The sequence below is a fragment of the Bufo gargarizans genome, chromosome 2 (assembly GCF_014858855.1).
Source record: "Bufo gargarizans isolate SCDJY-AF-19 chromosome 2, ASM1485885v1, whole genome shotgun sequence".
NCBI classification, from domain to species: Eukaryota; Metazoa; Chordata; class Amphibia; order Anura; family Bufonidae; genus Bufo; species Bufo gargarizans.
Genome location: NC_058081.1, coordinates 319287094 through 319310082, shown reverse-complemented (window position 1 = coordinate 319310082; position 22989 = coordinate 319287094). Strand labels below are relative to the sequence as shown.

The following is a 22989-nucleotide window of genomic DNA, read 5'->3' as shown; positions in this document are numbered from 1 at the left end:
GGAGATCGTGCTGATTGGAGTGAAAACAGCTGCTGGGTGAGTGTAAATGTTCCGATCTCCCTCTCCTGCCAGCACTAATGAGAGGGAGATAGTACAAGCCTTTCTGAGCGCTGTAACTGCAGATTACAGCGCTCACAACACATGCTCTGGAGACAATGCTGATGATTTGTCTCCAGTGTAAACAGCTGCTGGGGGATCGCTGCTGGAGTATGACCCTGGGTTCACACCTGAGCGTTTTACAGCGCGTTCAAACGCGCTGTAAAACGCTTAAGACATGAAAAGAATGTACCGATCTCCCTCTCCTGCCAGCGCTACAGAGAGGGAGACGGTGCAAGCATTTCAGAGCGCTGTAACTGGAAATTACAGCGCTCACATGCCCTTGAGACCATGCTGATCGGTCTCCAGGGCTTACAGTTAAGAATTACGATCGCGATGCCTAGTTTAAATACCGATCTCCCTCTCTGACTGGCAGTAATAAGAGGGAGATGGTAGATGCATTGGTGATTGCTCTGACTGCTTGTCAGAGCGATCAAAAGCCCGGAGACCAGCAAAAAAAGTCTCAGGGTAAAGCTCCATGTTCTTGGCTGTCAGGAGGGAGCTTAGTCACAGAGTTTCTATGTACAGGGGCAGAGCACAGGGGGGAAAGCTGCAGGACGTTTTAAAACGTGCTGTCAGAAATAGAGATCCACCTCCTGGACGTTTATAGTCAATGGGCAGACGGGAGGTGGTTAAGCAGACTGTGATTGTCTATTGTTGTGATTTAGATGAAGATCAGATCACATGTTATGACCAATTTGTGCAGAAATCCATATCATTCCAAAGGGTTCACATACTTCTTCTTGGAGCTGTATATATATATATATATATATATATATATATATATGTGTGTGTATACATTGCAATGTGCAATGCATGGGCACCGACAGTGTGTCCACTGTCTGCAGACGTGAACCCATTCATTTAAATGGGGTCTGCAATCTGCATCCGACAGTACTGTTTCAAAGTGCGGAGGCATAGACAGAAAACCCATGGATGCACTCCATAGTTTTCCAATCTGTGCTTCCATTCCACACCACACAGTATCTTTTGGATTTCAGACCCATTCACTTGATATGGTGCGCACACGGCTGGTGCCTGTATATTACGAACCCCCTGTTCGCGAACACCAATACAGGCACAGGCAGGCTATGGTCTTGTGCATGAGGCCTAAAGCCATACCTCCTTCCATTATCCGGCAGGACAGTCCCGGATTTCAGCGGCGGACCTGGTACGGGGGAGGTATGAAGCTTGCAGCGTTTTGGTGTCCGCCTGATGAAACTGAGCCAAACAGATCAGTCCTGACACACAATGTAATTCAATGGGGATGGATCCGTTATCTCTGGCACAATAGAAAATGGATCTGTCCCCCAGTTGACTTTTAATGGCGTTCAAGACGGATCCGTCATGGTTATAGAAGACATAATACAAACGGGTCCGTTCATGACTGATGCATGCGGTTATATTATGGTAACACGAGTGTTAAAGTAGCCTTAGGCACATAGTGTCCCTCTTCCTTCTATTCTAAAGTTGGGAGGTATGCTAAAGCACTGATGAAATGACACCTAAGGTGCTGTTGTTACTATGGTATCACAGTTGGCCAGGGATGTCATGTCACTCCTCTGAAAATGCTTGCTGTGATGCATGCTGGGATTTTTAGTTTCACTTTGCAGCTGCTCCACCCACACAGCCTCTCATTAATGGGAGCATGCTATGCTGAATGCAGTAGAAAAATGATATACTGTATATATAGTATATCTGTCATGGCTTTAGTTATTGCCTGGGGCACTTTATTTGTTTTTATACTTATGGTGGCCAACCCCTTTAAGGCTCAAATACCTGAACATCTGTCTTTCAAATCCAAGTCTTTTTCTCCATTTAGGCTTGGGCAGACACCCCTCTTCCCTCCCACCTCCCATTAGGCAGTTACATTTTAAATACAGATGTAGCAGAGCTAAAATTGACTCTGATAAAACATGTCACTGTGTCATCTCGGAAATCTCGTGACACAAAACATTGAAATCCATTAAAAAGTCAGTTAACATTTTCTTGCCTTTCTTTGCTAACCATCAAGTTTAGCTTGGCTGTATCTCTATGCTGCAGTTCTTTATGAGTATGCCTGCCACTGTCATTTGTAAGTAAAACAATTTGGATTATTAAAAAAAATTATAGCCTTCATGTTCCTCTGGAGCGAACCACTGTGCATAACTTGTGGGGAGCCATGATGTCATGGCAACCTACAAGTTATGGCTTTAAACTTATTATTTCTTACCTGTTTATATGAAGTTTGGATTAATCCCTGGGTCTGTTGATCTCGGGGTCTTCTTGACAGCTGATTGGACGGCTTCTCAACGGTCTTTCTGAGCCTATAAAAGAAGAAACCCTCATTACTGGCGCATTCACGTAAGTTTTTCCAACAGACAAACACCTGCGCTGTTTCTATCCATGGAGGAATTACTCAAACAACTCATTTTGAAGGCGGAAGGCAACGGAGGTGAAGAGTGGCTACAGCAATGTCTGCGCTTACCGTCCGGACAGGAAGAAATGATCCCTGCTACTCCTGATGCTGATTTCGTCTGCCCAGTCCGCAGCGCGAGCCCTAATCTAATCGATTTAACCTCCGTCACTGGCGCGCGCATGCGCAGTGAAACGGAGGTTATTTCGCCAGCAAAGAAACGCAACCGCAAGGAAAAGAGGGCATATTCTCCATCCCAATATGCGCCTCCTTCTTCAAAAAAGAGATCCGCACAGCAGCCATCATCCAGTAAAGGTGCCTCTCACCATAGACGCACTTCTTCAGCAACTGTCACTTCTCAGTCAGCTTCGGTTATGCAGCCCAACCGTCAACTGGAGCAGCAATTAAGTGGTGAGAAAAATACTGACATCTATCTAAGTGACTGCAAATTGCAGGGCACTTCTGCCCAAGATATTCCTAATACTATAATTAACTCATCTTTTAAGTTGCAATTATTCAATGAATTTATGCAATTTCTTAACAATCAATCAGTTACATCAGGCAATGTTTGGTCTGAACCTGTCATTTCTAACCCATCCAATATTGCCTCTGATGTAACGGATTGTATTCCAAATGTTTCTATTTCTAATTCTATTAAAAAATCTTCCGATCTCTTTGTTCCGGAACTAGAAAATAGTTCTGGAATTAGACAATCTGTAGTTAAGGAAGTTATGGCTTGCCAAATTTCTCCCTTAGGATTTCATCTTCCTCAGGCCATTAAGGAAAAAATCTGGAGGAAAGATTACATCGATTTATTTTCATTATTGCCCTCTTCAAATGAAATTTTTAAAAATGAATCTGCTAAGGATAAAAAATCTGATTCTGATGAGAAAAAGAAACCGGTACAAAAAACTTTTCTTAATTGGATTCAGGCTTTTTGTATCTATTCCGCAGTTTTAGGGGAAAAACACCCATCTTTATGTACCGGTCTCTTTTATCACATAGATTCCATATTAGAGGCATATAGGAACTTTGGAGGTATGGGCTGGTGCTCTTATGACGAATCTTTTCGTCAAAAGATTGCAGTCTATCCGAATTTAAACTGGGGTAACAAAGACGTAGGACTTTGGTTGAGCCTTATGCTCCCTAATAAAAATTATCTTTTTCGCCAACAATCAAGTCCCAGTAATCTCAAAAAAGGTATTTGTTTTGCCTTTAACGAGGCTTTCTGTAGATGGCAATCCAACTGCAGATATCGCCACGAATGTTCCTTCTGTTCAGGTCCTCACCCAGTTATCAAATGTTTTAAGAAGCAAGGAATTCATTTCCCAAATTCCATCAGAGACTTTCATGCAAATAAGCCAGATGACACCTCTGAATTTGCGAAGATTACTGCAGTGGGTAAAACTTTATCCAAACACACAGATGGCTAATTTACTGTTTAAAAGTTTTTCTGAAGGTTTTTACGTACCTCAATTTGAAGGTCCGGGTTGTGTTATTGCGGAAAACGCATATTCTGTCAAGAAAAATTTAGACATTGTTAAGGAAAAAATTTTGTTGGAGATGTCCGCAGGTAGAATAGCTGGCCCTTTTGATTCTCCTCCCTTTATTAATTTTCGTGTTTCTCCTCTAGCTATTGTCCCTAAGAAAGAGTGTAATTCTTATCGTCTCATTCATAATTTATCTTTTCCAAAATTTTCTTCCCTAAACGATGAAATTGATAAGAATAAAGCTAGTGTAAAATATTCTTCCTTTGATCAAGCTCTGGATTTTCTTCGGAAAGCTGGTAGACACTCTCTTCTAGCTAAAGCAGATATAAAATCTGCATTCAGATTATTACCAATACATCCTACAGGTTATAATTCTCTTGGGTTAAAATTTTTGGATAAGTTCTTTTATGACATGGCCTTACCCATGGGTTTTACTCTTTCATGCTTCTATTTCGAAGCTTTTTCCACTTTTTTACATTGGTTAGTAGAAATTCATTCTTATTCTGGATTTATCTTACATTACCTAGATGATTTTTTATTCATAGGTCGTATGGATACTCCAGAATGTTTGAATCTTCTTAATAAATTTATAGCAGTAGCGGATTATTTCAATATACCGTTGGCTGTGGAAAAAACTGTTTTTCCTACTACTACCTTAAAATTTTTAGGTATTTGCATCAATACGGTTACTATGGAATTCAGTATTCCTATGGTTAAAATTTCTGAAACCACTCAGCTATTATCTTCTATGGCAAGCAAGGAAAAAACTACTCTGAAACAATTACAGTCATTACTTGGATCCCTAAATTTTATCACTAGAGTTATTCCCATGGGTAGGGTATTTTCTAAAAGACTTTACGCAGCAACAGCAGGTAAGTCCTCTCATTATTCTCACATTAGATTAACAAGGGAATTAAAAAGTGATATTAACATATGGTTACATTTTATGAAAGACTTCAATGGACATACAATTTGGCAGGAAGAATTTATAGACTCCGACTCTCTATCTTTTTACACTGATGCTTCGGGTGCCATTGGTTATGGAGCATTCTTCAACAATAACTGGTCTGCTGAAAAATGGCCTCAATCTTGGCTAGAAAACAAATATTATTCAAAAAATTTAGTTTTTCTTGAACTCTTCCCTGTTTTGGTTTCTCTATTAATCTGGCAAGAGGATTTTAAAAACAGGCGCATTTTATTATGTTCAGACAACATGGGTGTGGTTTTTGCCATAAATTGTTTGTCATCCAAGTCTCCTCTTGTAACTTCTTTATTACGTAAATTGGTTTTACATTGTCTTAAATTTAACATTTGGTTAAAAGCAAAATTTATTCCAGGTAAAAGTAACATTATTGCTGATGCTTTATCTCGTCAGCAGTTTTCGAAATTTTTCACAATGGCACCCCAAGCATCTTTGAAAGGAATACCGTGTCCAGATCAGTTATGGAGTCTTACAGAAGAATAAATAACGAATTATTAATGTATTCGTTAGCTGAAAATACATGGGCAGCCTATTCTGCTGCATGGTTCGATTGGAAGGAGTTTTGCGGATTGGGTCGATTATCAGCCACGGAATTTAATCTGGGGAATTTCAACGCTTTCATAATTCATTTATGGAAAAAAGGTTTAGCAGCTGAATCTATCTCAAAAAGATTATCTGCTATTTCTTTCTTTTTTAAATTGAATGGTCATAATTCAATATTAAATAATTTCAGAATTAAACAATTAATTAAAGGTATCAAAAAATCTTCGATTCCGAGGGAAAGAACCAATCCATTGTCCGTTCCCCAATTGGCTGGAAATTTAAATTTATTATCCAAAGTTTGTTCTTCGGCTTACGAAGAGTGTTTGTTTTCTGCAGCTTTTTCTTTAACTTTTTTTGCCGCCCTTCGAATTGGAGAGATTGCTGCAGAAAATAAGTATTCCGATCCTCCTCTGGTCATTTCTGACTTATTAATTGTTAATGAATAGGGATGAGCGAACTCGAACTGTATAGTTCGGGTTCGTACCGAATTTTGGGGTGTCCGTGACACGGACCCGAACCCGGACATTTTCGTAAAAGTCCGGGTTCGGGTTCGGTGTTCGTCGCTTTCTTCGCGCTTTTGTGACGCTTTCTTGGCGCTTTTTGAAAGGCTGCAAAGCAGCCAATCAACAAGCGTCATACTACTTGCCCCAAGAGGCCATCACAGCCATGCCTACTATTGGCATGGCTGTGATTGGCCAGAGCACCATGTGACCCAGCCTCTATTTAAGCTGGAGTCACATAGCGCCGCCCGTCACTCTGCTCTGATTAGCGTAGGGAGAGGTTGCGGCTGCGACAGTAGGGCGAGATTAGGCAGATTAACTCCTCCAAAGGACTTGATTAACTGATCGATCTGCAGCTGTGGATCATTGAGCTGCTGATCCTCAATTGCTCACTGTTTTTAGGCTGCCCAGACCGTTTGTCAGTCACATTTTTCTGGGGTGATCGGCGGCCATTTTGTGTCTTGTGGTGCGCCAGCACAAGCTGCGACCAAGTGCATTTAACCCTCAATGGTGTGGTTGTTTTTTGGCTAAAGCCTACATCAGGGTGAAGCTGTCACACCAAGTGCATTTAACCAGCAATAGTCTGTTTATTTTTTGGCCATATACTACATCAGGGGCAAGCTGCGCCTGTCACCAAGTGCATTTAACCCTCAATGGTGCGTTTGTTTTTTGGCTAAAGCCTACATCAGGGTGAAGCTGTCACACCAAGTGCATTTAACCAGCAATAGTCTGTTTATTTTTTGGCCATATACTACATCAGGGGCAAGCTGCGCCCGTCACCAAGTGCATTTAACCCTCAGTAGTGTGGTTGGTCAAGCTATCACACCAAGTGCATTTAACCAGCAATAGTCTGTTCATTTTTTGGCCATATACTAAATCAGGGGCAAGCTGCGCCCGTCACCAAGTGCATTTAACCAGCAATAGTCTGTTCATTTTTTGGCCATATACTACATCAGGGGCAAGCTGCGCCCGTCACCAAGTGCATTTAACCCTCAGTAGTGTGGTTGGTCAAGCTGTGACACCAAGTGCATTTAACCAGCAATAGTCTGTTCATTTTTTGGCCATATACTACATCAGGGGCAAGCTGCGCCCATCACCAAGTGCATTTAACCAGCAATAGTGTGGTTATTTTTTGGCCATATCCCAGTCTAATTCTGTCACTAAATCCATACCGGTCACCCAGCGCCTAAATACTAGGCCTCAAATTTATATCCCGCTAAATCTCTCGTTACCGCTGTCCTGTTGTGGCTGGGAAAGTTATTTAGTGTCCGTCAAAGCACATTTTTTGTTCTGGGTTGAAATACAATTCCCAATTTAGCAATTTAAAAATTTAGTGGTTTCTGCTGTATCAGAGCTATTTGAAATCTATCCCTAAAAGGGTATATAATATTCAAGGTGCACATAGGGTCATTCAGAATAACTTCACACACCCGCTACTGTGCATTTCCAAGTCTAATTCTGTCACTAAACCCATACCTGTCACCCAGCGCCTAAATACTAGGCCTCAAATTCATATCCAGCTAAATCTGTCGTTAGTGCTGTAGCTGGGCGAGTTATTTAGTGTCCGTTCAAGCACATTTCTTGTTCTGGGTTGAAATACAATTCCCAATTTAGCAATTTCATAATTTAGTGGTTTCTGCTATATCAGAGCTATTTGAAATCTATCCCTAAAAGGGTATATAATATTCAAGGTGCACATTGGGTCATTCAGAATAACTTCACACACACCCGCTACTGTGTATTTCCAAGTCTAATTCTGTCACTAAACCCATACCTGTCACCCAGCGCCTAAATACTAGGCCTCAAATTCATATCCAGCTAAATCTGTCGTTAGTGCTGTAGCTGGGCGAGTTATTTAGTGTCCGTTCAAGCACATTTCTTGTTCTGGGTTGAAATACAATTCCCAATTTAGCAATTTCATAATTTAGTGGTTTCTGCTATATCAGAGCTATTTGAAATCTATCCCTAAAAGGGTAGATCATATTGAAGGTGCACATAGGGACATTCAGAATAACTTCACACACCCGCTACTGTGCATTTCCAAGTCTAATTCTGTCACTAAACCCATACCTGTCACCCAGCGCCTAAATACTAGGCCTCAAATTCATATCCAGCTAAATCTGTCGTTAGTGCTGTAGCTGGGCGAGTTATTTAGTGTCCGTTCAAGCACATTTCTTGTTCTGGGTTGAAATACAATTCCCAATTTAGCAATTTCATAATTTAGTGGTTTCTGCTATATCAGAGCTATTTGAAATCTATCCCTAAAAGGGTATATAATATTCAAGGTGCACATTGGGTCATTCAGAATAACTTCACACACACCCGCTACTGTGTATTTCCAAGTCTAATTCTGTCACTAAACCCATACCTGTCACCCAGCGCCTAAATACTAGGCCTCAAATTTATATCCTGCTAAATCTCTCGTTAACGCTGTCCTGTTGTGGCTGGGAAAGTTATTTAGTGTCCGTCAAAGCACATTTTTTGTTCTGGGTTGAAATACAATTCCCAATTTAGCAATTTCATAATTTAGTGGTTTCTGCTATATCAGAGCTATTTGAAATCTATCCCTAAAAGGGTATATAATATTCAAGGTGCACATTGGGTCATTCAGAATAACTTCACACACACCTGCTACTGTGTATTTCTAAGTCTAATTCTGTCACTAAACCCATACCTGTCACCCAGCGCCTAAATACTAGGCCTCAAATTTATATCCTGCTAAATCTCTCGTTAACGCTGTCCTGTTGTGGCTGGGAAAGTTATTTAGTGTCCGTCAAAGCACATTTTTTGTTCTGGGTTGAAATACAATTCCCAATTTAGCAATTTCATAATTTAGTGGTTTCTGCTATATCAGAGCTATTTGAAATCTATCCCTAAAAGGGTATATAATATTCAAGGTGCACATTGGGTCATTCAGAATAACTTCACACACACACGCTTCTGTGCATTTCCAAGTCTAATTCTGTCACTAAATCCATACCGGTCACCCAGCGCCTAAATACTAGGCCTCAAATTTATATCCTGCTAAATCTCTCGTTAACGCTGTCCTGTTGTGGCTGGGAAAGTTATTTAGTGTCCGTCAAAGCACATTTTTTGTTCTGGGTTGAAATACAATTCCCAATTTAGCAATTTCATAATTTAGTGGTTTCTGCTATATCAGAGCTATTTGAAATCTATCCCTAAAAGGGTATATAATATTCAAGGTGCACATTGGGTCATTCAGAATAACTTCACACACACACACGCTTCTGTGCATTTCCAAGTCTAATTCTGTCACTAAATCCATACCGGTCACCCAGCGCCTAAATACTAGGCCTCAAATTTATATCCCGCTGAATTTGAATACAATACATTGGGCCAAATAATATATTTGTTGTTGTGGTGAACCATAACAATGAGAAAAACATCTAGTAAGGGACGCGGACGTGGACATGGTCGTGGTGGTGTTAGTGGACCCTCTGGTGCTGGGAGAGGACGTGGCCGTTCTGCCACATCCACACGTCCTAGTGTACCAACTACCTCAGGTCCCAGTAGCCGCCAGAATTTACAGCGATATATGGTGGGGCCCAATGCCGTTCTAAGGATGGTAAGGCCTGAGCAGGTACAGGCATTAGTCAATTGGGTGGCCGACAGTGGATCCAGCACGTTCACATTATCTCCCACCCAGTCTTCTGCAGAAAGCGCACAGATGGCGCCTGAAAACCAACCCCATCAGTCTGTCACATCACCCCCATGCATACCAGGGAAACTGTCTCAGCCTCAAGTTATGCAGCAGTCTCTTATGCTGTTTGAAGACTCCGCTGGCAGGGTTTCCCAAGGGCATCCACCTAGCCCTTCCCCAGCGGTGAAAGACATAGAATGCACTGACGCACAACCACTTATGTTTCCTGATGATGAGGACATGGGAATACCACCTCAGCATGTCTCTGATGATGACGAAACACAGGTGCCAACTGCTGCGTCTTTCTGCAGTGTGCAGACTGAACAGGAGGTCAGGGATCAAGACTGGGTGGAAGACGATGCAGGGGACGATGAGGTCCTAGACCCCACATGGAATGAAGGTCGTGCCACTGACTTTCACAGTTCGGAGGAAGAGGCAGTGGTGAGACCGAGCCAACAGCGTAGCAAAAGAGGGAGCAGTGGGCAAAAGCAGAACACCCGCCGCCAAGAGACTCCGCCTGCTACTGACCGCCGCCATCTGGGACCGAGCACCCCAAAGGCAGCTTCAAGGAGTTCCCTGGCATGGCACTTCTTCAAACAATGTGCTGACGACAAGACCCGAGTGGTTTGCACGCTGTGCCATCAGAGCCTGAAGCGAGGCATTAACGTTCTGAACCTGAGCACAACCTGCATGACCAGGCACCTGCATGCAAAGCATGAACTGCAGTGGAGTAAACACCTTAAAACCAAGGAAGTCACTCAGGCTCCCCCTGCTACCTCTTCTGCTGCTGCCGCCTCGGCCTATTCTGCTGCTGCCGCCTCGGCCTCTTCCTCCGCCTCTGGAGGAACGTTGGCACCTGCCGCCCAGCAAACAGGGGATGTACCACCAACACCACCACCACCACCTCCGTCACCAAGCGTCTCAACCATGTCACACGCCAGCGTTCAGCTCTCCATCTCACAAACATTTGATAGAAAGCGTAAATTCCCACCTAGCCACCCTCGATCCCTGGCCCTGAATGCCAGCATTTCTAAACTACTGGCCTATGAAATGCTGTCATTTAGGCTGGTGGACACAGACAGCTTCAAACAGCTCATGTCGCTTGCTGTCCCACAGTATGTTGTTCCCAGCCGGCACTACTTCTCCAAGAGAGCCGTGCCTTCCCTGCACAACCAAGTATCCGATAAAATCAAGTGTGCACTGCGCAACGCCATCTGTAGCAAGGTCCACCTAACCACAGATACGTGGACCAGTAAGCACGGCCAGGGACGCTATATCTCCCTAACTGCACACTGGGTAAATGTAGTGGCAGCTGGGCCCCAGGCGGAGAGCTGTTTGGCGCACGTCCTTCCGCCGCCAAGGATCGCAGGGCAACATTCTTTGCCTCCTGTTGCCACCTCCTCCTTCTCGGCTTCCTCCTCCTCTTCTTCCACCTGCTCATCCAGTCAGCCACACACCTTCACCACCAACTTCAGCACAGCCCGGGGTAAACGTCAGCAGGCCATTCTGAAACTCATATGTTTGGGGGACAGGCCCCACACCGCACAGGAGTTGTGGCGGGGTATTGAACAACAGACCGACGAGTGGTTGCTGCCGGTGAGCCTCAAGCCCGGCCTGGTGGTGTGTGATAATGGGCGAAATCTCGTTGCAGCTCTGGGACTAGCCAATTTGACGCACATCCCTTGCTTGGCGCATGTGCTGAATTTGGTGGTGCAGAAGTTCATTCACAACTACCCCGACATGTCAGAGCTGCTGCATAAAGTGCGGGCCGTCTGTTCGCGCTTCCGGCGTTCACATCCTGCTGCTGCTCGCCTGTCTGCGCTACAGCGTAACTTCGGCCTTCCCGCTCACCGCCTCATATGCGACGTGCCCACCAGGTGGAACTCCACCTTGCACATGCTGGACAGACTGTGCGAGCAGCAGCAGGCCATAGTGGAGTTTCAGCTGCAGCACGCACGGGTCAGTCGCACTACAGAACAGCACCACTTCACCACCAATGACTGGGCCTCCATGCGAGACCTGTGTGCCCTGTTGCGCTGTTTCGAGTACTCCACCAACATGGCCAGTGGCGATGACACCATTATCAGCGTTACAATACCACTTCTATGTCTCCTTGAGAAAACACTTAGGGCGATGATGGAAGAGGAGGTGGCCCAGGAGGAGGAGGAGGAGGAGGAAGAGGGGTCATTTTTAGCACTTTCAGGCCAGTCTCTTCGAAGTGACTCAGAGGGAGGTTTTTGGCAACAGCAGAGGCCAGGTACAAATGTGGCCAGCCAGGGCCCACTACTGGAGGACGAGGAGGACGAGGATGAGGAGGAGGTGGAGGAGGATGAGGATGAAGCATGGTCACAGCGGGGTGGCACCCAACGCAGCTCGGGTCCATCACTGGTGCGTGGCTGGGGGGAAAGGCAGGACGATGACGATACGCCTCCCACAGAGGACAGCTTGTCCTTACCCCTGGGCAGCCTGGCACACATGAGCGACTACATGCTGCAGTGCCTGCGCAACGACAGCAGAGTTGCCCACATTTTAACCTGTGCGGACTACTGGGTTGCCACCCTGCTGGATCCACGCTACAAAGACAATGTGCCCACCTTACTTCCTGCACTGGAGCGTGATAGGAAGATGCGCGAGTACAAGCGCACGTTGGTAGACGCGCTACTGAGAGCATTCCCAAATGTCACAGGGGAACAAGTGGAAGCCCAAGGCCAAGGCAGAGGAGGAGCAAGAGGTCGCCAAGGCAGCTGTGTCACGGCCAGCTCCTCTGAGGGCAGGGTTAGCATGGCAGAGATGTGGAAAACTTTTGTCAACACGCCACAGCTAACTGCACCACCACCTGATACGCAACGTGTTAGCAGGAGGCAACATTTCACTAACATGGTGGAACAGTACGTGTGCACACCAATCCACGTACTGACTGATGGTTCGGCCCCATTCAACTTCTGGGTCTCTAAATTGTCCACGTGGCCAGAGCTAGCCTTTTATGCCTTGGAGGTGCTGGCCTGCCCGGCAGCCAGCGTTTTGTCTGAACGTGTATTCAGCACGGCAGGGGGCGTCATTACAGACAAACGCAGCCGCCTGTCTACAGCCAATGTGGACAAGCTGACGTTCATAAAAATGAACCAGGCATGGATCCCACAGGACCTGTCCGTCCCTTGTCCAGATTAGACATTAACTACCTCCCCATAACCATATATTATTGGACTCCAGGGCACTTCCTCATTCAATCCTATTTTTATTTTCATTTTACCATTATATTGCGAGGCTACCCAAAGTTGAATGAACCTCTCCTCTGCCTGTGTGCTAGGCCTAAATATATGCCAATGGACTGTTGCAGTGGTGGCTGACATGAAGCCTGATTCTCTGCTATGACATGCAGACTAATTCTCTGCTGACATGAAGCCAGATTGTCTGTTACGGGACCTCTCTCCTCTGCCTGGGTGCTGGGCCTAAATTTATGACAATGGACTGTTGCAGTGGTGGCTGACGTGAAGCCTGATTCTCTGCTATGACATGCAGACTGATTCTCTGCTGACATGAAGCCAGATTGTCTGTTACGGGACCTCTCTGCTCTGCCTGTGTGCTAGGCCTAAATATATGCCAATGGACTGTTGCAGTGGTGGGTGACGTGAAGCCTCATTCTCTGCTATGACATGCAGACTGATTCTCTGCTGACATGAAGCCAGATCGTCTGTTACGGGACCTCTCTGCTCTGCCTGTGTGCTAGGCCTAAATATATGCCAATGGACTGTTGCAGTGGTGGGTGACGTGAAGCCTCATTCTCTGCTATGACATGCAGACTGATTCTCTGCTGTCATGAAGCCAGATTGTCTGTTACGGGACCTCTCTGCTCTGCCTGTGTGCTAGGCCTAAATATATGCCAATGGACTGTTGCAGTGGTGGGTGACGTGAAGCCTCATTCTCTGCTATGACATGCAGACTGATTCTCTGCTGACATGAAGCCAGATTGTCTGTTACGGGACCTCTCTCCTCTGCCTGTGTGCTAGGCCTAAATATATGCCAATGGACTGTTGCAGTGGTGGCTGACGTGAAGCCTCATTCTCTGCTATGACATGCAGACTAATTCTCTGCTGACATGAAGCCAGATTGTCTGTTACGGGACCTCTCTCCTCTGCCTGGGTGCTGGGCCTAAATTTATGACAATGGACTGTTGCAGTGGTGGCTGACGTGAAGCCTGATTCTCTGCTATGACATGCAGACTGATTCTCTGCTGACATGAAGCCAGATCCTCTGTTACGGGACCTCTCTCCTCTGCCTGTGTGTGTGCTGGGCCTAAATATATGCCAATGGACTGTTGCAGTGGTGGCTGACGTGAAGCCTCATTCTCTGCTATGACATGCAGACTGATTCTCTGCTGACATGAAGCCAGATTCTCTGTTACGGGACCTCTCTCCTCTGCCTGTGTGTGTGCTGGGCCTAAATATATGCCAATGGACTGTTGCAGTGGTGGCTGACGTGAAGCCTCATTCTCTGCTATGACATGCAGACTAATTCTCTGCTGACATGAAGACAGATTCTCTGTTACGGGACCTCTCTCCTCTGCCTGTGTGTGTGCTGGGCCTAAATATATGCCAATGGACTGTTGCAGTGGTGGCTGACGTGAAGCCTCATTCTCTGCTATGACATGCAGACTGATTCTCTGCTGACATGAAGCCAGATTCTCTGTTACGGGACCTCTCTCCTCTGCCTGTGTGTGTGCTGGGCCTAAATATATGCCAATGGACTGTTGCAGTGGTGGCTGACGTGAAGCCTCATTCTCTGCTATGACATGCAGACTGATTCTCTGCTGACATGAAGCCAGATTCTCTGTTACGGGACCTCTCTCCTCTGCCTGTGTGTGTGCTGGGCCTAAATATATGCCAATGGACTGTTGCAGTGGTGGCTGACGTGAAGCCTCATTCTCTGCTATGACATGCAGACTAATTCTCTGCTGACATGAAGACAGATTCTCTGTTACGGGACCTCCCTCCTCTGCCTGGGTGCTGGGGCTAAATATATGCCAATGGACTGTTGCAGTGGTGGCTGACGTGAAGCCTCATTCTCTGCTATGACATGCAGACTAATTCTCTGCTGACATGAAGACAGATTCTCTGTTACGGGACCTCTCTCCTCTGCCTGGGTGCCGGGGCCTAAATATCTGAGAATGGACTGTTCCAGTGGTGGGTGACGGGAAGCCAGATTCTCTGCTATGGAACCTCTCTCCAATTGATTTTGGTTAATTTTTATTTATTTAATTTTTATTTTAATTCATTTCCCTATCCACATTTGTTTGCAGGGGATTTACCTACATGTTGCTGCCTTTTGCAGCCCTCTAGCTCTTTCCTGGGCTGTTTTACAGCCTTTTTAGTGCCGAAAAGTTCGGGTCCCCATTGACTTCAATGGGGTTCGGGTTCGGGACGAAGTTCGGATCGGGTTCGGATCCCGAACCCGAACATTTCCGGGATGTTCGGCCGAACTTCTCGAACCCGAACATCCAGGTGTTCGCTCAACTCTATTAATGAACAAGTCCAATTGTTCATAAAAAAATCTAAGACCGATCAAATGGGAAAAGGTATTTGGTTTACTCTTAATAAATTCTCTTATAAAGGTATATGCCCATATGAACTTATGTCAAAGTGGTTAAGTATGAGAGAGAAATCTTTTTCAGCTTTATTCACTCATGTGGATGGCTCATATTTAACGAAATACCAATTTAACTTTGTTTTACATAAATGTTTACAAAATTTAGGTCATTCTAATCAAAAAATTTCAGCGCATTCTTTTCGAATAGGTGCAGCAACATTTGCGGCAAAAATAGGTTTGGATTCTTCCATTATAAAACGCATTGGAAGATGGAATTCCAACTGTTACAAGCGTTATATTAGACCTAATCTACTTGTTCAGTAATTGCAGGAACCAAACGGAATATTTGGATAATTGGTGACGAATTAATTAGATGTGTAATGGACCGTTCCAATATCAGAAAATCCACAAAAAATTTTGGTTTTTCGGAGGAATTTTGTATCCAGTGGAAAGCATTTCCTAACCTCCGGATCTCAAATGTTCTTTTTGAAGTTGACTATTTGTTCTCGAAAGGTTACATTCCTGAATTAGTAATTTTACATGTTGGGTCTTTTGACATAGGTAAGATAAAAACTCATTTGTTGATCTACGAACTTCAGGAACTGATTTGCAAGATAAGACAAATATTACTGAATTCTGTTCTTATACTCTCGGATATTATTCCTAAATTCTCTTGGTCCAGTCCTGAATTGTCATTTTTGGACAAAATAAGAAAAAGAGTCAATAATAAAATGGAGAAGTTTATGCAAAGTATTGGTCAACTCTCTTACAGACATGTAGAGCTTGAAGGTTTTTTAAAAGGAATGTATTGTCCTGGTTCGGATCAACTTTCAGAAATTGGTTGTGATATCTTCATTTCTGACCTTCAAAATATGATTGAGAAATATGCTACTTAATTGATTGCGATGCTTTGTTGGCCACTTCGTTTCCGATTTGGCGCTTTGGGGGTTAAGTCACTCTCTGAGTGGACTGACGGTTAATTATTATTTTGATTAATTTGATTGGTTGATGATTAATTGGTTTTCTGTTGGTTATACATCAATAATTTATTGGTAAACGTAATAAGCATCGCGGCCATTTAAGTACCATAAATTTAAATAAATTTCAATTGATTTACTTTGATTACGTGTGATTGTCTTTTTTCTAAAGTAATGGTTGCCTATGACATCATGGAGCGAACCACTGTGCATAACTTGTGGGGAGCCATGATGTCATGGCAACCTACAAGTTATGGCTTTAAACTTATTATTTCTTACCTGTTTATATGAAGTTTGGATTAATCCCTGGGTCTGTTGATCTCGGGGTCTTCTTGACAGCTGATTGGACGGCTTCTCAACGGTCTTTCTGAGCCTATAAAAGAAGAAACCCTCATTACTGGCGCATTCACGTAAGTTTTTCCAACAGACACCCTCCCTCCCTCCCTAATTTTATTTGGTTAGTCGCTTGCTTATTGACGGGGGTTAAGTCACTCTCTGAGTGGACTGACGGTTAATTATTATTTTGATTAATTTGATTGGTTGATGATTAATTGGTTTTCTGTTGGTTATACATCAATAATTTATTGGTAAACGTAATAAGCATCGCGGCCATTTAAGTACCATAAATTTCAATAAATTTCAATTGATTTACTTTGATTACGTGTGATTGTCTTTTTTCTAAAGTAATGGTTGCCTATGACATCATGCCACTTCTCTCAATATGAATGTTATATCTTTTCTTGTATTATTTTCCTATAAAAAAAATCTGTGACCTATCCTTAGGATCGTCTAGGGCCAACACCTCACATTCCTACTAATCAGCTGTTTCGAGGTAACCCCAGCGCTACATATCAGCACCAGAGCTACATAGCTCTATCCCCTGAGTAGTGGACAGAGCTGGCTACTGCAGTGAATGGAAGTAGTAACTAGTGTTGGCCGCGAATATTCGAATTGCTAATATTAATCGCGAATATCGGCACTTTGAGAATTCACAAATATTTAGAATATAGTGATATATATTCGTAATTTTGAATATTCTAGATTTGTTTTTCATCAGTAACCTCCCTTCTTGCTTGTGGGCCAATGAGAAGGCTGCAATGTCTTTGTCTGAGCCTAGCAACATCCCTAGCAACCAATGAATAAAACTAGACAAAGAAATACCATACAGTGGCCGCACATCAAAAAAGTATGCAATTTATTGAAATACAAAGGTTAAAAACAACATTTACATGGGGCAAACCCCAAGGATGGTACAATGGAAGTATGGCAATGATTATATATGTGTGTGGTAGTGTCCCACAGGGAGAGCAATACATGAACGGATAAACAGTCAAATCCCTGCAAATAATATCCATCAATCCTGTAGTGGAAACACAAACATGGTGGTAACACACAAAGCATACAAAACCCATCCAAGAGGACTGCACTCAAGCCTAACGCGTATCGCTAGTGCCTGGACTAGCTTCCTCAGAGGCCCATGTACATTTTAATCCTAGGAACTAGGGATGAGCGAACTCGAACTGTATAGTTCGGGTTCGTACCGAATTTTGGGGTGTCCGTGACACGGACCCGAACCCGGACATTTTCGTAAAAGTCCGGGTTCGGGTTCGGTGTTCGTCGCTTTCTTCGCGCTTTTGTGACGCTTTCTTGGCGCTTTTTGAAAGGCTGCAAAGCAGCCAATCAACAAGCGTCATACTACTTGCCCCAAGAGGCCATCACAGCCATGCCTACTATTGGCATGGCTGTGATTGGCCAGAGCACCATGTGACCCAGCCTCTATTTAAGCTGGAGTCACATAGCGCCGCCCGTCACTCTGCTCTGATTAGCGTAGGGAGAGGTTGCGGCTGCGACAGTAGGGCGAGATTAGGCAGATTAACTCCTCCAAAGGACTTGATTAACTGATCGATCTGCAGCTGTGGATCATTGAGCTGCTGATCCTCAATTGCTCACTGTTTTTAGGCTGCACAGACCGTTTGTCAGTCACATTTTTCTGGGGTGATCGGCGGCCATTTTGTGTCTTGTGGTGCGCCAGCACAAGCTGCGACCAAGTGCATTTAACCCTCAATGGTGTGGTTGTTTTTTGGCTAAAGCCTACATCAGGGTGAAGCTGTCACACCAAGTGCATTTAACCAGCAATAGTCTGTTCATTTTTTGGCCATATACAAAATCAGGGGCAAGCTGCGCCTGTCACCAAGTGCATTTAACCCTCAATGGTGTGGTTGTTTTTTGGCTAAAGCCTACATCAGGGTGAAGCTGTCACACCAAGTGCATTTAACCAGCAATAGTCTGTTCATTTTTTGGCCATATACAAAATCAGGGGCAAGCTGCGCCTGTCACCAAGTGCATTTAACCCTCAATGGTGTGGTTGTTTTTTGGCTAAAGCCTACATCAGGGTGAAGCTGTCACACCAAGTGCATTTAACCAGCAATAGTCTGTTCATTTTTTGGCCATATACTAAATCAGGGGCAAGCTGCGCCTGTCACCAAGTGCATTTAACCCTCAATGGTGTGGTTGTTTTTTGGCTAAAGCCTACATCAGGGTGAAGCTGTCACACCAAGTGCATTTAACCAGCAATAGTCTGTTTATTTTTGGCCATATCCCAGTCTAATTCTGTCACTAAATCCATACCGGTCACCCAGCGCCTAAATACTAGGCCTCAAATTTATATCCAGCTAAATCTGTCCCTAGTGCTGTAGCTGGGCGAGTTATTTAGTGTCCGTTCAAGCACATTTCTTGTTCTGGGTTGAAATACAATTCCCAATTTAGCAATTTCATAATTTAGTGGTTTCTGCTATATCAGAGCTATTTGAAATCTATCCCTAAAAGGGTATATAATATTCAAGGTGCACATTGGGTCATTCAGAATAACTTCACACACACCCGCTACTGTGTATTTCCAAGTCTAATTCTGTCACTAAACCCATACCTGTCACGCAGCGCCTAAATACTAGGCCTCAAATTTATATCCAGCTAAATCTGTCCCTAGTGCTGTAGCTGGGCGAGTTATTTAGTGTCCGTTCAAGCACATTTCTTGTTCTGGGTTGAAATACAATTCCCAATTTAGCAATTTCATAATTTAGTGGTTTCTGCTATATCAGAGCTATTTGAAATCTATCCCTAAAAGGGTATATAATATTCAAGGTGCACATTGGGTCATTCAGAATAACTTCACACACACCCGCTACTGTGTATTTCCAAGTCTAATTCTGGCACTAAACCCATACCTGTCACCCAGCGCCTAAATACTAGGCCTCAAATTTATATCCCGCTAAATCTGTCCTTAGTGCTGTAGCTGGGCGAGTTATTTAGTGTCCGTTCAAGCACATTTCTTGTTCTGGGTTGAAATACAATTCCCAATTTAGCAATTTCATAATTTAGTGGTTTCTGCTATATCAGAGCTATTTGAAATCTATCCCTAAAAGGGTATATAATATTCAAGGTGCACATTGGGTCATTCAGAATAACTTCACACACACCCGCTACTGTGTATTTCCAAGTCTAATTCTGGCACTAAACCCATACCTGTCACCCAGCGCCTAAATACTAGGCCTCAAATTTATATCCCGCTAAATCTGTCCTTAGTGCTGTAGCTGGGCGAGTTATTTAGTGTCCGTTCAAGCACATTTCTTGTTCTGGGTTGAAATACAATTCCCAATTTAGCAATTTCATAATTTAGTGGTTTCTGCTATATCAGAGCTATTTGAAATCTATCCCTAAAAGGGTATATAATATTCAAGGTGCACATTGGGTCATTCAGAATAACTTCACACACACCCGCTACTGTGTATTTCCAAGTCTAATTCTGTCACTAAACCCATACCTGTCACCCAGCGCCTAAATACTAGGCCTCAAATTTATATCCTGCTAAATCTCTCGTTACGCTGTCCTGTTGTGGCTGGGAAGTTATTTAGTGTCCGTCAAAGCACATTTTTGTTCTGGGTTGAAATACAATTCCCAATTTAGCAATTTCATAATTTAGTGGTTTCTGCTATATCAGAGCTATTTGAAATCTATCCCTAAAAGGGTATATAATATTCAAGGTGCACATTGGGTCATTCAGAATAACTTCACACACACCCGCTACTGTGTATTTCCAAGTCTAATTCTGGCACTAAACCCATACCTGTCACCCAGCGCCTAAATACTAGGCCTCAAATTTATATCCTGCTAAATCTCTCGTTAACGCTGTCCTGTTGTGGCTGGGAAAGTTATTTAGTGTCCGTCAAAGCACATTTTTGTTCTGGGTTGAAATACAATTCCCAATTTAGCAATTTCATAATTTAGTGGTTTCTGCTATATCAGAGCTATTTGAAATCTATCCCTAAAAGGGTATATAATATTCAAGGTGCACATAGGGTCATTCAGAATAACTTCACACACACCGCTACTGTGCATTTCCAAGTCTAATTCTGTCACTAAACCCATACCTGTCACCCAGCGCCTAAATACTAGGCCTCAAATTTATATCCAGCTAAATCTGTCCCTAGTGCTGTAGCTGGGCGAGTTATTTAGTGTCCGTTCAAGCACATTTCTTGTTCTGGGTTGAAATACAATTCCCAATTTAGCAATTTCATAATTTAGTGGTTTCTGCTATATCAGAGCTATTTGAAATCTATCCCTAAAAGGGTATATAATATTCAAGGTGCACATTGGGTCATTCAGAATAACTTCACACACACCCGCTACTGTGTATTTCCAAGTCTAATTCTGGCACTAAACCCATACCTGTCACCCAGCGCCTAAATACTAGGCCTCAAATTTATATCCCGCTAAATCTGTCCTTAGTGCTGTAGCTGGGCGAGTTATTTAGTGTCCGTTCAAGCACATTTCTTGTTCTGGGTTGAAATACAATTCCCAATTTAGCAATTTCATAATTTAGTGGTTTCTGCTATATCAGAGCTATTTGAAATCTATCCCTAAAAGGGTATATAATATTCAAGGTGCACATTGGGTCATTCAGAATAACTTCACACACACCCGCTACTGTGTATTTCCAAGTCTAATTCTGTCACTAAACCCATACCTGTCACCCAGCGCCTAAATACTAGGCCTCAAATTTATATCCTGCTAAATCTCTCGTTACCGCTGTCCTGTTGTGGCTGGGAAAGTTATTTAGTGTCCGTCAAAGCACATTTTTTGTTCTGGGTTGAAATACAATTCCCAATTTAGCAATTTCATAATTTAGTGGTTTCTGCTATATCAGAGCTATTTGAAATCTATCCCTAAAAGGGTATATAATATTCAAGGTGCACATAGGGTCATTCAGAATAACTTCACACACACCCGCTACTGTGCATTTCCAAGTCTAATTCTGTCACTAAACCCATACCTGTCACCCAGCGCCTAAATACTAGGCCTCAAATTTATATCCCGCTAAATCTCTCGTTACCGCTGTCCTGTTGTGGCTGGGAAAGTTATTTAGTGTCCGTCAAAGCACATTTTTTGTTCTGGGTTGAAATACAATTCCCAATTTAGCAATTTCATAATTTAGTCGTTTCTGCTATATCAGAGCTATTTGAAATCTATCCCTAAAAGGGTAGATCATATTGAAGGTGCACATAGGGTCATTCAGAATAACTTCACACACACGCTTCTGTGCATTTCCAAGTCTAATTCTGTCACTAAATCCATACCGGTCACCCAGCGCCTAAATACTAGGCCTCAAATTTATATCCCGCTGAATTTGAATACAATACATTGGGCCAAATAATATATTTGTTGTTGTGGTGAACCATAACAATGAGAAAAACATCTAGTAAGGGACGCGGACGTGGACATGGTCGTGGTGGTGTTAGTGGACCCTCTGGTGCTGGGAGAGGACGTGGCCGTTCTGCCACATCCACACGTCCTAGTGTACCAACTACCTCAGGTCCCAGTAGCCGCCAGAATTTACAGCGATATATGGTGGGGCCCAATGCCGTTCTAAGGATGGTAAGGCCTGAGCAGGTACAGGCATTAGTCAATTGGGTGGCCGACAGTGGATCCAGCACGTTCACATTATCTCCCACCCAGTCTTCTGCAGAAAGCGCACAGATGGCGCCTGAAAACCAACCCCATCAGTCTGTCACATCACCCCCATGCATACCAGGGAAACTGTCTCAGCCTCAAGTTATGCAGCAGTCTCTTATGCTGTTTGAAGACTCCGCTGGCAGGGTTTCCCAAGGGCATCCACCTAGCCCTTCCCCAGCGGTGAAAGACATAGAATGCACTGACGCACAACCACTTATGTTTCCTGATGATGAGGACATGGGAATACCACCTCAGCATGTCTCTGATGATGACGAAACACAGGTGCCAACTGCTGCGTCTTTCTGCAGTGTGCAGACTGAACAGGAGGTCAGGGATCAAGACTGGGTGGAAGACGATGCAGGGGACGATGAGGTCCTAGACCCCACATGGAATGAAGGTCGTGCCACTGACTTTCACAGTTCGGAGGAAGAGGCAGTGGTGAGACCGAGCCAACAGCGTAGCAAAAGAGGGAGCAGTGGGCAAAAGCAGAACACCCGCCGCCAAGAGACTCCGCCTGCTACTGACCGCCGCCATCTGGGACCGAGCACCCCAAAGGCAGCTTCAAGGAGTTCCCTGGCATGGCACTTCTTCAAACAATGTGCTGACGACAAGACCCGAGTGGTTTGCACGCTGTGCCATCAGAGCCTGAAGCGAGGCATTAACGTTCTGAACCTGAGCACAACCTGCATGACCAGGCACCTGCATGCAAAGCATGAACTGCAGTGGAGTAAACACCTTAAAACCAAGGAAGTC

General features: G+C 44.0%; 1 long non-coding RNA gene across 1 annotated transcript; it reads right to left on the bottom strand.

Annotated features, from left to right (window-relative positions):
- Window positions 1–2336: 2336 nt before the first annotated feature.
- On the bottom strand, window positions 2337–5885 carry LOC122928173. Its single transcript, XR_006387856.1, has 3 exons — window positions 5821–5885; window positions 3963–4007; window positions 2337–2402 (listed from the first exon to the last, which is right to left on the bottom strand). It is a non-coding gene; the product is annotated as an uncharacterized LOC122928173 (long non-coding RNA).
- Between the last annotated feature and the right edge of the window lie 17104 nt (window positions 5886–22989).